This window comes from Brachyhypopomus gauderio, chromosome 20 (genome assembly GCF_052324685.1).
Source record: "Brachyhypopomus gauderio isolate BG-103 chromosome 20, BGAUD_0.2, whole genome shotgun sequence".
NCBI classification, from domain to species: domain Eukaryota; kingdom Metazoa; phylum Chordata; class Actinopteri; order Gymnotiformes; family Hypopomidae; genus Brachyhypopomus; species Brachyhypopomus gauderio.
In genome coordinates this window covers 13,625,236-13,638,691 of record NC_135230.1, presented here as the reverse complement: position 1 = coordinate 13,638,691, position 13,456 = coordinate 13,625,236, and the positions used below count along the sequence as shown (strand labels likewise).

The 13,456-nt window shown below is 38.6% G+C and overlaps 1 protein-coding gene and 1 long non-coding RNA gene across 6 annotated transcripts in view; one reads left to right on the top strand and one right to left on the bottom strand.

Moving 5' to 3' along the window:
• Positions 1 to 10,392, bottom strand: part of LOC143484063 (uncharacterized) — a 32,672-nt gene extending 22,280 nt beyond the window's left edge. The window contains exons 1-2 of the long non-coding RNA XR_013122534.1: positions 10,266 to 10,392; positions 9,436 to 9,525 (exon numbers count right to left, since the gene is read on the bottom strand). This is a non-coding gene — a long non-coding RNA (uncharacterized LOC143484063). The remainder of the gene's footprint in view (positions 1 to 9,435; positions 9,526 to 10,265) is intronic.
• Positions 1 to 13,456, top strand: part of LOC143484062 (E3 ubiquitin-protein ligase Midline-1-like) — a 32,419-nt gene that overhangs the window by 2,695 nt on the left and 16,268 nt on the right. Inside the window, exon 1 of one of the 5 annotated variants that reach the window (XM_076982526.1) lies at positions 10,480 to 10,552. The exons of 3 other annotated variants lie outside the window; for them this stretch is intronic. The gene's annotated coding sequence lies outside the window, so the exon portion shown is untranslated. Of the gene's footprint in view, positions 1 to 10,479; positions 10,553 to 13,456 lie in introns of those variants that run through there. One more of the 5 variants, XM_076982528.1, reaches the window with a different exon arrangement.

The following is a 13,456-nucleotide window of genomic DNA, read 5'->3' as shown; positions in this document are numbered from 1 at the left end:
AGGGCACTGCAGAACTACAAGTTAGGAAAGCAAGGGCTCTACTTCTATGTCGTATTATCTTATGTCAGTCATTCTGGTATTTGCTTCTTTGACTCCTTCTATCCAGAGCTGCAATGCCTTCTTTGCTTTTTTTCTCCAGTGTCATCTTCTGTAAATTTTCATTTTAAGATCAGACAACAACTTGTGGTTGTGTTCATGTCCAGGGCTTGTGAACTGTAGCTGATTTATGTCTACAACCATATGTCAATAAATCTTTATTCCTGGCACTGTACATTGGAGCTATAATTTGTCCTTAAGCATCTGCCACTGTGGTACACTGGCTCCTGACACAGAAAGGAATGAACATTTGATGGATATGAATCACTACACAACACGATGTCTCAGAGCCCAGACGTCTGTCTGTGGTGTGTGTGGTGAGTTGTAAGCAAGGTTGTGAGCACTGAATTCTTTATGTCTGAGGTACAGAATGCTAAATCCTTTATGTCTGAGAAGTACTGAATTCTTTATGTCTGAGGTGTGAAGTACTGAATTCTTTATGTCTGAGGTGCAAACTGCTGAATTATTTATGTCTGAGGTATAGAATGCTGAATTATTTATGTCTGAGGTGCAAACTGCTGAGTTCTTTAAATCTGAGGTGTGGAGTACTGAATTCTTTATGCCTGTGGTGCAGAGTGCTGAATTCTTTATGTCTGAGGTGTGGAGTACTGAATTCTTTATGTCTGAAGTGTGGAGTACTAAATTCTTTATGTCTGAGGTACAGAGTACTGAATTCTTTATGTCTGAGGTACAGAGTGCTGAATTATTTATGTCTGAGGTGCAGAGTGCTGAATTCTTTATGTCTGAGGTACAGAGTGCTGAATTATTTATGTCTGGGATGCAGAGGGCTGAATTCTTTATGTCTGAGGTACAGAGTGCTGAATTATTTATGTCTGGGATGCAGAGGGCTGAATTCTTTATGTCTGAGGTACAGAGTGCTGAATTATTTATGTCTGAGATGCAGAGTGCTGAATCCTTTATGTCTGAGGTGTGGCCTCAGCTCCAATTCTTTGGGAATCCCCTGGTATTTTCAATTGTCATAGCAGGAATGGACGTTTTTAACTGACTGGAGATCAGCATTGCATCATCTCAAGGGATGCTCAAAAGTTTAAATGTTCATAGTTTGCATAGTAATGGGTGGGGGTTGCTTCTATTGTTAGTCTCTAAAGAACACTAAAGGGGTGTCTTCACTCCAGGACACCACACCAGGATGGACTGATGGGCTGTGTTTTGGATAAGTGGAAAATGTGTTGAAATATCATTTTTGGCTGAGCTACTTGAAAGCCTGGGTTTGATTATGGCATATAGAGCAGCCTAACAGGCAGGTCCGCCACTAAGACCCTTCGCCGGACTGGGCCTCCCTGCTGGAGTACTGGGTCTCCCACTCTGTGCTGTAGAGTTTCAGGGCGGTGCTTTACACACATGCTGGTCACTTCACTGTGTTTGCTGGACCTGTGGCCTGTGACATGGGTTGAGCTTGAGTCACCGGTTTGTTTTGGCTTTACGCTGGTCATTAAACTCACGGCCACTCCTTCACTGTCAACCCACCAAAATCCGAGGAAAAGACAGAATGTGTGTAATTGGAGATGTTGTGATTCCAACTCGGGACATAATGATATTTCCAGTTTGCGTGGCATGATGGCATTGCAACCCACTCACACACACTTTTAGCCATGGCCTGTAGGTAACTTGTAACCATTAATCTTAATATGGCTGACTACAGGCCTTCCACTGAGCTAAAGCTTCCTTTTGCCTGAAAATAACAGATGGTTTCAATATGAAATTGGCACTGTGACCCTGTCACATAATGTAGCAACAGCATGTGTGAGAAGTAGCATCTTAAAATGTTTCAGTGCAGAATATTGGTTAAACATTTCAAGCCAGCACTTCAGTGTGATCCAAGGATACAGTCTGGGTTGGTGAACTGGAGTTATTGGTATGTGTGAATGAAATGTTTAGTTAATGTTGGAGTGCTTTAGAGGTATGAAAGGAGGATTCATTTGATCATTGACCATGTGTGAACAGATGCTATGAGACATGGTGTCATTTCATCACTGACCTTATTGTGTGTACATAGACACTATTAGACATAGTGTTTTTAGCAATGAACATCTGGCTAATGTCAGAACATGCACATAATAGGTGTGCACATATTAACATAAACACAGACATCGTACACACATACCACACACCATGCATTCATACTCACACACACACACACACACACACACACACACACACAAACAGAAGCATGAACACCAGGTGCACATCACACATCACATCCACACATCCAGACTGACACACCTATACCACACGCATTCCAATTCCACATATTCAACAATCCCTTAGTGTCTAAAATTCCTCAGCATCAAATCTCAATGTCCCTATTTTGATATATGTAGGTCAGGTATGGGGAGCAGGTTTGGGTGTAGCTCCAGACTGTGGGTGTGACTAGATCTATCAGATTAGGGCTTCAGTCTAATCCGGTCTACCTCACATCCAGCCTGAATTCAACAGCCAGTCTGGTTGAGCATTACGGGCATACTCAGGTGGCAATAATTCAAATATGAAAGGACATCAATTTGTCACAGACACAGGAGTGTTGGAGGATTATGGGATATGAAGGAGAGGCTCCTGCCGGTGGAGAGGTAGGGGATAGAGTTTGGGTGAGAACCGCAAATGTCCAAAATGGGTAGATGACCCCCAAATGGGTAGGTGAGCCCACATGAGGTGACAAACAAATACAGAAAATTGAGGACAACCAGTTGTTTATGGACACAAATATCCAAAATGGGAAGATGACCCCCAAATGGGTAAGTGAGCCCACAGGAGGTGACAAATACAGAAAATGTAGGAGAACCAGTTGTTTGTGGTCATCATTAATGAGGACTTCGTATGATAGAGCCATGATTAATCAGGACTTCATATGATAGGACCATCATTAATGAGGACTTCATATGATAGAGCTATAATTAATGAGCAATTCACATGATAGGGCCATGATTAATGAGGACTTCATATGATAGGACCATCATTAATGAGGACTTCATATGATAGAGCTATAATTAATGAGCAATTCACATGATAGGGCCATGATTAATGAGGACTTCATATGATAGGACCACCATTAATGAGGATTTCATATGATAGGGCCATGATTAATGAGGACGTCACATGATAGGGCCATGATTAATGAGGACTTCATATGATAGGACCATCATTAATGGGGACTTCATATGATAGAGCTATAATTAATGAGCAATTCACATGATAGGGCCATGATTAATGAGGACTTCATATGATAGGACCATCATTAATGGGGACTTCATATGATAGAGCTATAATTAATGAGCAATTCACATGATAGGGCCATGATTAATGAGGACTTCATATGATAGGACCACCATTAACGAGGATTTCATATGATAGGGCCATGATTAATGAGGACGTCACATGATAGGGCCATGATTAATGAGGACTTCATATGATAGGTGTGACAACTAGGACAGAGGGCTGAACGCAGATGCGGACTGAACAAAGGTTTAATGATACATATACACAAAGCACACAAAACATACACCAAGAATCATCAAACAACACCTAACATAGGAACCAAACACTAACATAACTGGGGGAACATGACTACAGAAAAGGAAAGGCATTAACAAGCATATAACTAGAAAAACCACAATCTGAAGTACAACTGAAAGAGAACATCAAAGAACAGAGAGTACAAACAGAGAACACCAAGAATCCAACAGGTATACGAGCAAGAAGTACTTACAATAACCAACCAAGGGACTCAACAAGACACACCAGAAAGCAATAACGAGGGGCAGAAAACAAGGCAGGGGAGTGAAGTCAGACACAATGAGGAATTTCAAAATAAAAGACAAACGGAAGACATGACCGACAGGAGGGAGGCAGGCCTGACAATAGGACCACCATTAATGGGGACTTCCCGAGTAAAAATTAAGTATACTTTAATGTACTACCAATGTATTTTAATTTCGGCAAATACATTTCAAGTACATTACTGTTTTGTGTGCTTAATATAAGTACAAATAAAATATAATGCAAATGCAATAATTTTAAGTACATTTTTACCTTAGAAGTACTTCAGTGGACTTCATATAAGTACACTAATTTGAACTAATATTTAAATTGATCTTTGGTGTATTCAGAGAAAGTATACTACTTAAAAATTTTTGCTGAATTATTTTAAGTGCAAAAATATATATATTACAAATGCAATAATTGCAAGTACATTTTATCTCATCAGTACTTCAGTGTACTTCATATAAGTACACTAATTTGAATTCATATTTAAATTGATCTTTGGTGTATTCAGATAAATATACTACCCTAGTGCATGTTTGGTACATTATTTTAAAGTGTGCTTTGATGTGTTTACAAATATATACAATAAAAGTACATTTCCTTAACTGACCTTTTCTGTTTAATGTTTTGAAATACTCCACCAGTTTATCAGTAAAATAGTGCTAAAAGATATAAATGCATTATCCATTTTATTTAAAAATGTAAATAATCTTTAGTTTGCTACTTTTATTCAAATATAACTTAGGGTTATTTTATTTTTTTATGTGATACAAAAATGAATTTGGAATAAAAAGGATGAGACAGGAATCCAGCTCTCAGACTCAATTACAACGTTTAATGAGTCATGGATATTGCGCAATAGCGCACGAGAAACAGATAGACGACACACAACAATAAAACAATAATTGTTACAAATAATTATCACATTAACATCTATATTACATATAGATTACTATATTACAACTAATCATTCACAAGCTTTTACACCCCATGTATCAACAGTGTTTAGTGGATAGCCCATTGCCAGTCCTTTAAAATTAAACAACAATCAGTCTCTCTCTACAGTATTTGGAAGAGGAATGACATATATTTTATCTTTGCTTTTCATCATAACACATTTTCGTTTGAAAGACTTTGCATGCACTGCATAAACATTATTTGACTCAGATACTTCATACACAAACTTGGATGAAATGTTCAATTGTATGTCTCTATAGAGTTGTCTTGCTGTCTTAACAAGCTCTTTTACCAACACGCAGCACTTTTTTTCATTTGCACAATTTGCATTGCCCAGTTCATAAGCAACAAGGCTCAAAACTTTGCACAACGTTCCGTCATGTAATTCTGCAATAGAATTATTTCTTTTTTGCAGTTTATTATTATCTTCTGAGTGATACATTACATCACCTATAAGAAAACTGCTGTAATATAAACACTCTGATATTGGACCACCACTTAAGTCCTCAATAGCAAGAATGTGCAATGCAGGTGCTCTATTTGAAGGAATACCAAAACCTCTGACATTTTCAGCCAAGTGTTCTGATTTGGAAGTCATGTAATTACTGTTCTGAAGCTGAGAGAAGAGCTCTTTAACGTTATCGTTTGCATCCTTTATGCATTTTTCAGCCCTTTTAGGTATACTCTTCCATCTAAGGAATCGCTTTACTATCTGGATTGGTACATGTGTAGTTCCATTGAAATACTTTATAAGAGCGCCATTGAATGACTCAAAAGAAAATGTGGATGTGGCCCACAAAGGACCCCAGTTCAAAACACTGGCTGCAATATGTGTTAACAAGTGTACATTGAATGACACATTTTCTTTACCATACAGCAGCTCAAACTGAATAACAAACTTCTTAAGTGCCATTTCTGCTACAGTGACATTGCATAATTTCACATTTTCTTGAAGAAGCATGTGCATGGCAAAAACTAAAAGAAAGAGATGATTCCAGTACTTCTTCATTAGAACACCTTTTAAAACTGGCAATGAATAGAAAAGGAGAAATGACCTCCACTCCGATGCTTTCCAACATTTTCGATCTTGCACTGATCGTGGTGTTCTAGTTACCTCTACAGGGGGCTTGATTGCAAGCAATTCTCTGTCAACAATGTTTGATTTTGTTCCTATATACCACTCTTTTTTGTGATTGGTTGAATCCAACCACAGATTTGCCAACTGGCGAGTCACACCAAGACAAACACTATGTTGGTATTCTGGGATGAAGCCATTAATCATCTGAAACTTCTCTAACCTCATCAATACAGAAGGGCCTTTAACACCCTTGACTGGCTGCTCAGGTGTTGCTGACATAGAATGGTTGTAGTGTTCTGCCTCAGATCTAGGAGGAGGTTCTGGAATTCTAAAGGGATAAGGACCACCACCTGTATGATAGCAAAAATCACACCCAAACACACCATTGAACTGTTTGGTGTTTCTGAGTAGTGGGCGGGCAACAGAGTCTGAGCTACATATAAGTGCAAACACCTTACACTTATGCTCTCTATTCTGTGGATCTTTCCATGTAATGCCATCCTTCTCTAGAGTTAAAAGTTCATTCACAAAGGGAGTCAGCAGAGTGTGCATAATTGGTTTCTTTTCACCAAACCAAAGACATGGCACACAGATGTTACTCTTTCTGTCTTTAGGATGTAGTTCAATTACCTGACACTGAATAGGCCAGACTTGGTATTCTGAGCTCTTGAAAATGGGAATTCCATCACAGTTCCACAGTAGGCTTACATCATGTTCACCCAAATGCCCACTTTCTCTTAATTTTCTGTACTCTGCTCCACACTGTATATCATTCAGAACACCTTCTTTAGCTGTTGTCTCTCTTGATAAACTTAAATTTGGATTTTCAAGAATGTTTTTAATCTGTGATGACAAACTCATTACAAGAAAAAATGAACCATTTCTAAGATTTGTGTCACAATGCTACACAATGTGTTGGACTTTTTTTCCCCTTGTGCCTATGTACACAGAACATAAAGAGCAATAAAAATGAGGTTCATAATGACCAAACTCTCCATAAGCTTTGTTAAACAGGTATACACTTTCTGGCACTAAACCAGGGAAATGTTCATTAAAGACCTTCAGGAGATGTTCCAGAGCTATTCCTGTTAGGTTGTGTCGCAGGACAGATGACATCAACAACAGCAGACTCTGTCCTTTTGTGAGAGGTGCTCCAGGGTACAGAAGTTCATCATCAGCTTGTGGAATCTAAAATGTATGTTAGGTATCCTTTCATCCTGTCGTTCCGGTGGTTCTTGCGTTGCAATGGACGGACTAAAGGGTTCTTCATCACTTGAAGTCCCATCTGAGGTTGTCTGTTTATTTTTATATATTTTAATTGTGATTAGTTTGTTGCACTTTAGTCATTATATGTTCATATTAAATGAAAAAAGGGTCTCTTAAATTAACCTTTCAGATTAGCTTTAATATCAAATTTACAAACACATTACAGTACCTCTAAATATGTCTTAATTGATCCCTGTTTTTCTGATTCACAATGATATTGCACATTAAAGTGATTTGACTGTTCCAATTTCAAGTATACTTACCTGTGACTGATTTATGCAAAGATTGTTTTCTTCTAGTGTTTTCTGTACTGCACTGGACAAAGAGCTCTGGTTGCCTGACTGCTTTTTAGAATGGGAAAAATTAAGTCAATAAAGATTAATTAAAATAAAAAAGCCCTTTAAAAATTACATTACTGGTAGGGGTGGGACGCGATCAAAAAAATTAATCGAATTAATCGGAAGCTTTGTAATTAATTAATCGAAATTAATCGCATTTTAATCGCATTTCAGTATTTAACATGAGAAATATTCATTTAAGTTTGAATGATGAATGAATCAATGAACATAATCATAAACTTCAACATCTTGTTTATTTTTCCACCAGTCTACTACGAAGACAAATATATGTGTAGTGTGCAGAAAACAGTTCAGAACATTGGAAATTCTGACCAAAAATGTTGTTTAATTTAGGGAGTTTTGCTCAGGATATTGGAAGAATTGAAGTAAATCAGAAGATGTTTTTTAATACCATTTTAGATGGTAGACTTTCTTTAATTTCCCAGGCCTCTGCCACAGGCATCTCCATAGTGCCTAGAAGTGGTCTTCTGCATGCTCAAAGCAAATGACTGGATCTTCATCATCTATAGATTCATCATCTATAATATGAGCTGTCACACCAAGATCATTCTTGTTGCTAACAGAGGTCCAGTGATCCCCAGTCAGAGCCACATTTGTGGCACTCTTCACAATAACCTGTTTTAATTCTTTCCTCATCATACAGCTGCTGGATTTTCTTCGACATTGTCTTTCTGGGGTGAGTTTCCCAAAACGTTCTTACGTACGAGGTTAAGAAGTACTTGGCGCTAAGAACGTTTTGGGAAACTCACCCCTGGACGGTAGTTCGTAACTTGCATCAGTTGATGCAATTCGCAGCGCTTCTTGTAAGGATTTATCTTCGACCACAGGGAGCGGACAACACAAATAATGTGACGCATCATGTATAAACGCGTGCGGAGTCGCGCGCCATTCGCGAAAGTTTAATCCAGTCTTAATGGTCCAATGAAGGTAATTTAAAAACCAGGACGTTTCCTCACAGGATGTGAATTACGGACGTTTGGTCACCCTATCGTACTAGGAATACATTTAGCAGCTAAGTTACCATTACTGACCTGCGCGTTAAGCTGGGCGTACACTGTGCGATTTTTGGCCCATTTTCAGCCGATTTTTCACTCGTTTCGGCTCAATCGCGTGTCGTGCATAGTATAGTTTACACAGGTAAACGAGGAACGATTCACACCTCACGACCAACTCCCGATCAGAAATCGCAGCGTTGCAAGAACATCAAACATGTTTGAAATTCAAATCGCTCCTCGTGAGAGTATCGCACTGTTGAAGCAGCTCCACGAGCCGACTCTCCCTGCGATTTAGTCGTACAGTTTGAGCTGGAGCTGAGTACACAATTTAAAATATCGCACAGTGTACGCCCAGCTTTAGCCGCAACATGTTTTGCGTTGAGGTGGTAATGAAGGGTGGAAGTGCTCCTGTGATAAGCGAACTCCTTCCTACATAAAGTGCAAATAACACTATTTTTGTTTGTACTTCCATCTGGAAGTTTCTTATATTTAAATTTCCCATCCACCAGCGTAGCCTCTTCAGTCATCTCCATCATGATCTTATTGTGCGTCCATATAATCTGTATGCCCGGAACTCGCGCACTGAGAAACATTCCACGGTGCAAAAGTGTCTCGTCCGTTAAATGCGTTAATTTTTTTAGTGCGTTAATTTTCCTGTAATTAATTAATCGAAATTAACGCGTTAAAGTCCCACCACTAATTACTGGATACATTAGCAATGCATTTTGTAAATTATGTTCAAAAATAGCAACAGTATTGGGTCTTTTTAATATTTACAGATACAATCATCCTCATGTGGCGAACCCACTAATGAGTAGACCGCCACCTGAGGGGCATGAACACCACATATACACAAACATACTACTACCGGCCACAATGTTTATAAAGTCATGTAAATTCTTACCTTTATTAAGCACCTCCTCAAATAACTTGTTCGTGGAAATGGGGTGTCTTCTTTTATGATTTTTTTATATTTCCCTCTTCTGTTTCCATTCTGAAAGTTTAGTAACATTCATTTATTTATTATTTGGGCGAATAATTATTATAGTATATGGCGGCGCAATTCTGAAAATATACTATATTTTAGGGACTTGAACATTTTTTTCAAAATTATTTAATCACATTTAAAATAGTTTTATTAGATGCAGCACAATATAACTAAAAAAAAGATGCCTCAATTGTCAAATTTGATCAAGCCAGTCCAAAGATATTCACATTTAAATCGGCCCTATATTTTAATGCAACGAAAGGAAATCTTGTGATCAAGAAATGTGCGCTAGATTTGGGCTAGTCCGTGCCCGCCATTATCATGGTTCATCGGACCAACACGTTGTCTTGGGACCCTTAAAACTACCTTAAACTGTACAGACTGGGATAAAACTTAAGGAAACAATAAACACGAATATTATGTAACGGTCCACGTATCTATTAATATCTTTTGTACAATCCCACAATGTTTTTGAACGGTCCAAATGCGAAGTTAAAATTCAACCAGGCTCAAAAAGAAACAGGAGCGCGAAATGTAAATTCTTCTAACGGGATGAGAGAAAGCGGACATTCAATTATGTCATATTACAAAAACTCTGGGAAGAAACATCCTACAAACATATGAAAACAGCGATTTTTTTTACCGCGCGCTTGTGATGACTGATTTCGCTTAGCAGCGCGACCGGAGGGCTCAATCATTATCATGGGGATATCCAAGTCCCTATATATTGTGGTTGTTTACGTTACCTCTTTCTGCATCCGCATAACTTTACTTGATCTTGGTACTGGATCATCATCTAAAAGGTATGCTTTGTATCTATTTCTTTTTAGCATTTTTAGCTTACTACATCAAAACTTAACTTGCCAGTTGAAATAATTATGGAGCTACTCCACCTCAACAATTCCACACGTTATTTGGCGCCTTTTCAGTTTTAAATATAAATCAGCCAATCAGACGCAGCCTCATATTCAGTCTGGAAAGAAGCTGTGACGACAAGTTATAAAGAAAACGTGCAAGTGGAACGTATTCTTAGGTAAGCTGTCTTATGTCTCACATATTTCCCAAGTGGACATTACATTTTTGTAGTAATAGTAAAACATAAACTACACACATCAGAACATCTGACAATGCAAAGAGAGTATTGTTGATGAACTTAAGTTCACATTCTTGTAAACTACGCTAACGATCATGTTAGCTGTCTACCTAATATGAAATAAGCTAGGTAGCTAGCTAACTAGATCACCGCGCAACGTGCACGATAGCCCTTTCAACTTGTTGCAGTGCCATCTTAAACTATTTCATTAACTTGCCCCGTTGGCGCCTTCCCTCCATTGTACTGTAAATTTCACGTCCTTCAATCAAGTTTGACACAAAATATGAACATGAATTTAATGTTGAATGAATACAAGAAAATGTTTGTAGCTACCTAACATGGTTACGCTCTCAAGAGCGTGGTAGTTAGCGATCTAGCTAATAGTTAATATAGAAGATATTTTAAGAAATACATAAAAACTGTATAATACATAGCTAGCTGAGCTAGGCTACATTTTCACTAGCTAGCTAGTGCATTGTTTCACAATATTAGACTGATGAAAGGCATATTTGTATTTGTCTATACAGATTATGAATTCATATGATAGGACCATGATTAATGAGGACTTCATATGATAATTCCTTCCTTCCTTCTATTGCACAGATGCCAAAAAAGTCTATTTAGAGTTGGGGATCTTGGGGGAATGTGTTGAAATGGAAAACAATATGGAGGTGTCAAAACTCAGACAGACATACAGCAAATTGACCGGGGCTGTTTAAGTCTTTGCGGACAGATTTTTCATGGGCTTTATTTGGCATTAGGCTTTAGCTTGTCTGCGTTTTAATCCGGTAAGAGGTCGTTTAACATATTTAATCATTAGTCTGCTTAAGGTGGTGTTTCGCATGCAGAATAATACCTGTTATTCCATAATTTCACTGAGGTTAACCTGGGAGGACAAAATATCAGAAAATGGCCATTGATATTTCGTCTTCCAGGATGATTTGATCTACTGTGTTGACATATTTGTGTAAATAAAAACATGCCCATACACCTTTTTGTTTTGTTTGTTGGTTTTCCTCTTGCTTCGTTTTGGAAGCGAATCCTCCGTACGCGTGCGCGCGCGCGCTGATTATGTGCCTTTGACCTACTTTGAATGCTGCACTACGCATTATGCCACATCATAAAATACATCAGACAAACTTAATCGGATGGGCAACCTCCTTCAGTTTAGAGACGAGAAGCTCTCCGCTTGCATTTTATTACCTAAATTCCCTTGGGTTGTGAACGTTGTGCTTGCGTACTTATACATGAACATTCGGCCCGTGACGGTTTTGTTTCATGCAAGCAAATTACTTTAGGAACAGCAATGCCCTTTTATGTTAATTAGCAGCATTCATATCTCTCACTGAAGTGGAACATTTTAAAATTATTACAAGAAGTGAGTTTAATTAGCTAATTTAAAAGCAAATGTGTTTCCAACAGTCCGTGTTTGTAGTTCATGTGTGATGCTTTATCAAGATTATATGCATCCTTTATGCTTGCAATAAGGACTCCCCCTAGTGGACTCTGGATGATCTTTCCAGCTAAATGTTATAATTTGGGCATTTTGATCATTTATGGAATATGGAGAAATAAAGATTATGTCTTAACTTTCAGCGCAAGTCAGAGAGAAAAATTTAATATTTAAAGGACTCTTATTATTTCATTTACTCTGGTGTACCTCCTACATATTTTAGCTATTAAGATTGTGACATTTCGTTAGGGGAATGTAAAGAGCTGATCCATCGCAAAAACACTTGGAAATCTCTAGTCTCTGGAATACATGAAAGATTAACGACACAATACAACACAACGGCGCACCAGATATTAGACTAAAGCTAGAGACGTGGTTTTACAGCGGATTAACTGGACCACAGAAGTTCTGCATCACTGTTAAAACATACGATTTCATCAAACGAATTCCTTCTCCCCTGACACAAGTCCGCCGAAGTAAAACACGCTAAATATAATACAGAATATGCTAACAGAGGAGGAGAAATGTTTTTTTCATGTCATTTTCTGGCAAATTCTCTGCTTCACTCTTAAATTAACAGGATGTAACTGAATACATTGCGACACCTGACTATAGTGACCTGTCCATGCATAAATAACAGACGTGCAGCCAGCGCGATTCCCCGTAGGGCGCGAGCAGTAAACTACTGACTACTGACGTCATTCAGATGCCGTCATTCTCCCACGTGGGGTAGCACGTCCTGCATTCGGCATAGTACGTTTTTGCGCCTAGTGCTCGTCTGATCGCAGATACAGGGTCAAATCTCGGCCGTTTAAGCTGCCGTTTGACGCTTTGGGAACCCCAATAGGCTAATCCCTGGGCGTGTATTGTTTTGTTGCCTTTTTGTTTGCGGAGCAAAACAATTGAACATGTGTAACGTCTCGTGAGGAAATTGTTTGCGTGTGTGTGTTTAGGTTTATGTTTTTGTTGTCGTTTTGTATTGTTTTCTTTGGCTCGTGTTAAAGTTTTGCCTGTATGGGCTGCCTCCAGGCTTACCATGAACAAACAACTCTGTTTAAAAAAAGGACCTGCAACAGTAGCTATGAATGCAGGTTTAAAATGGATTACAAGAAACTGCGCAGTTGGCAAAAGTTTTGAATTACTAGACAAGGTCAGAACTTGTCCTGTACACCTCCATTCAAACGGTGTCGGATGCAGTAACGGCTTAAATTGCACGCGTACTTAGCGTAAATGTTGTGTCCACGGTAAGGTAAGGTCACGTGTGCAGTTCATCCTCAAGTTCGTCGCCAGTCGGTATTATGTAATGCTTGAGCCTGATTTACTTTCCACTTCAAACTACCAGTTCTGTTCCACTCAACTCTCCCTGGATAAACACCCATTTAACTGCACTC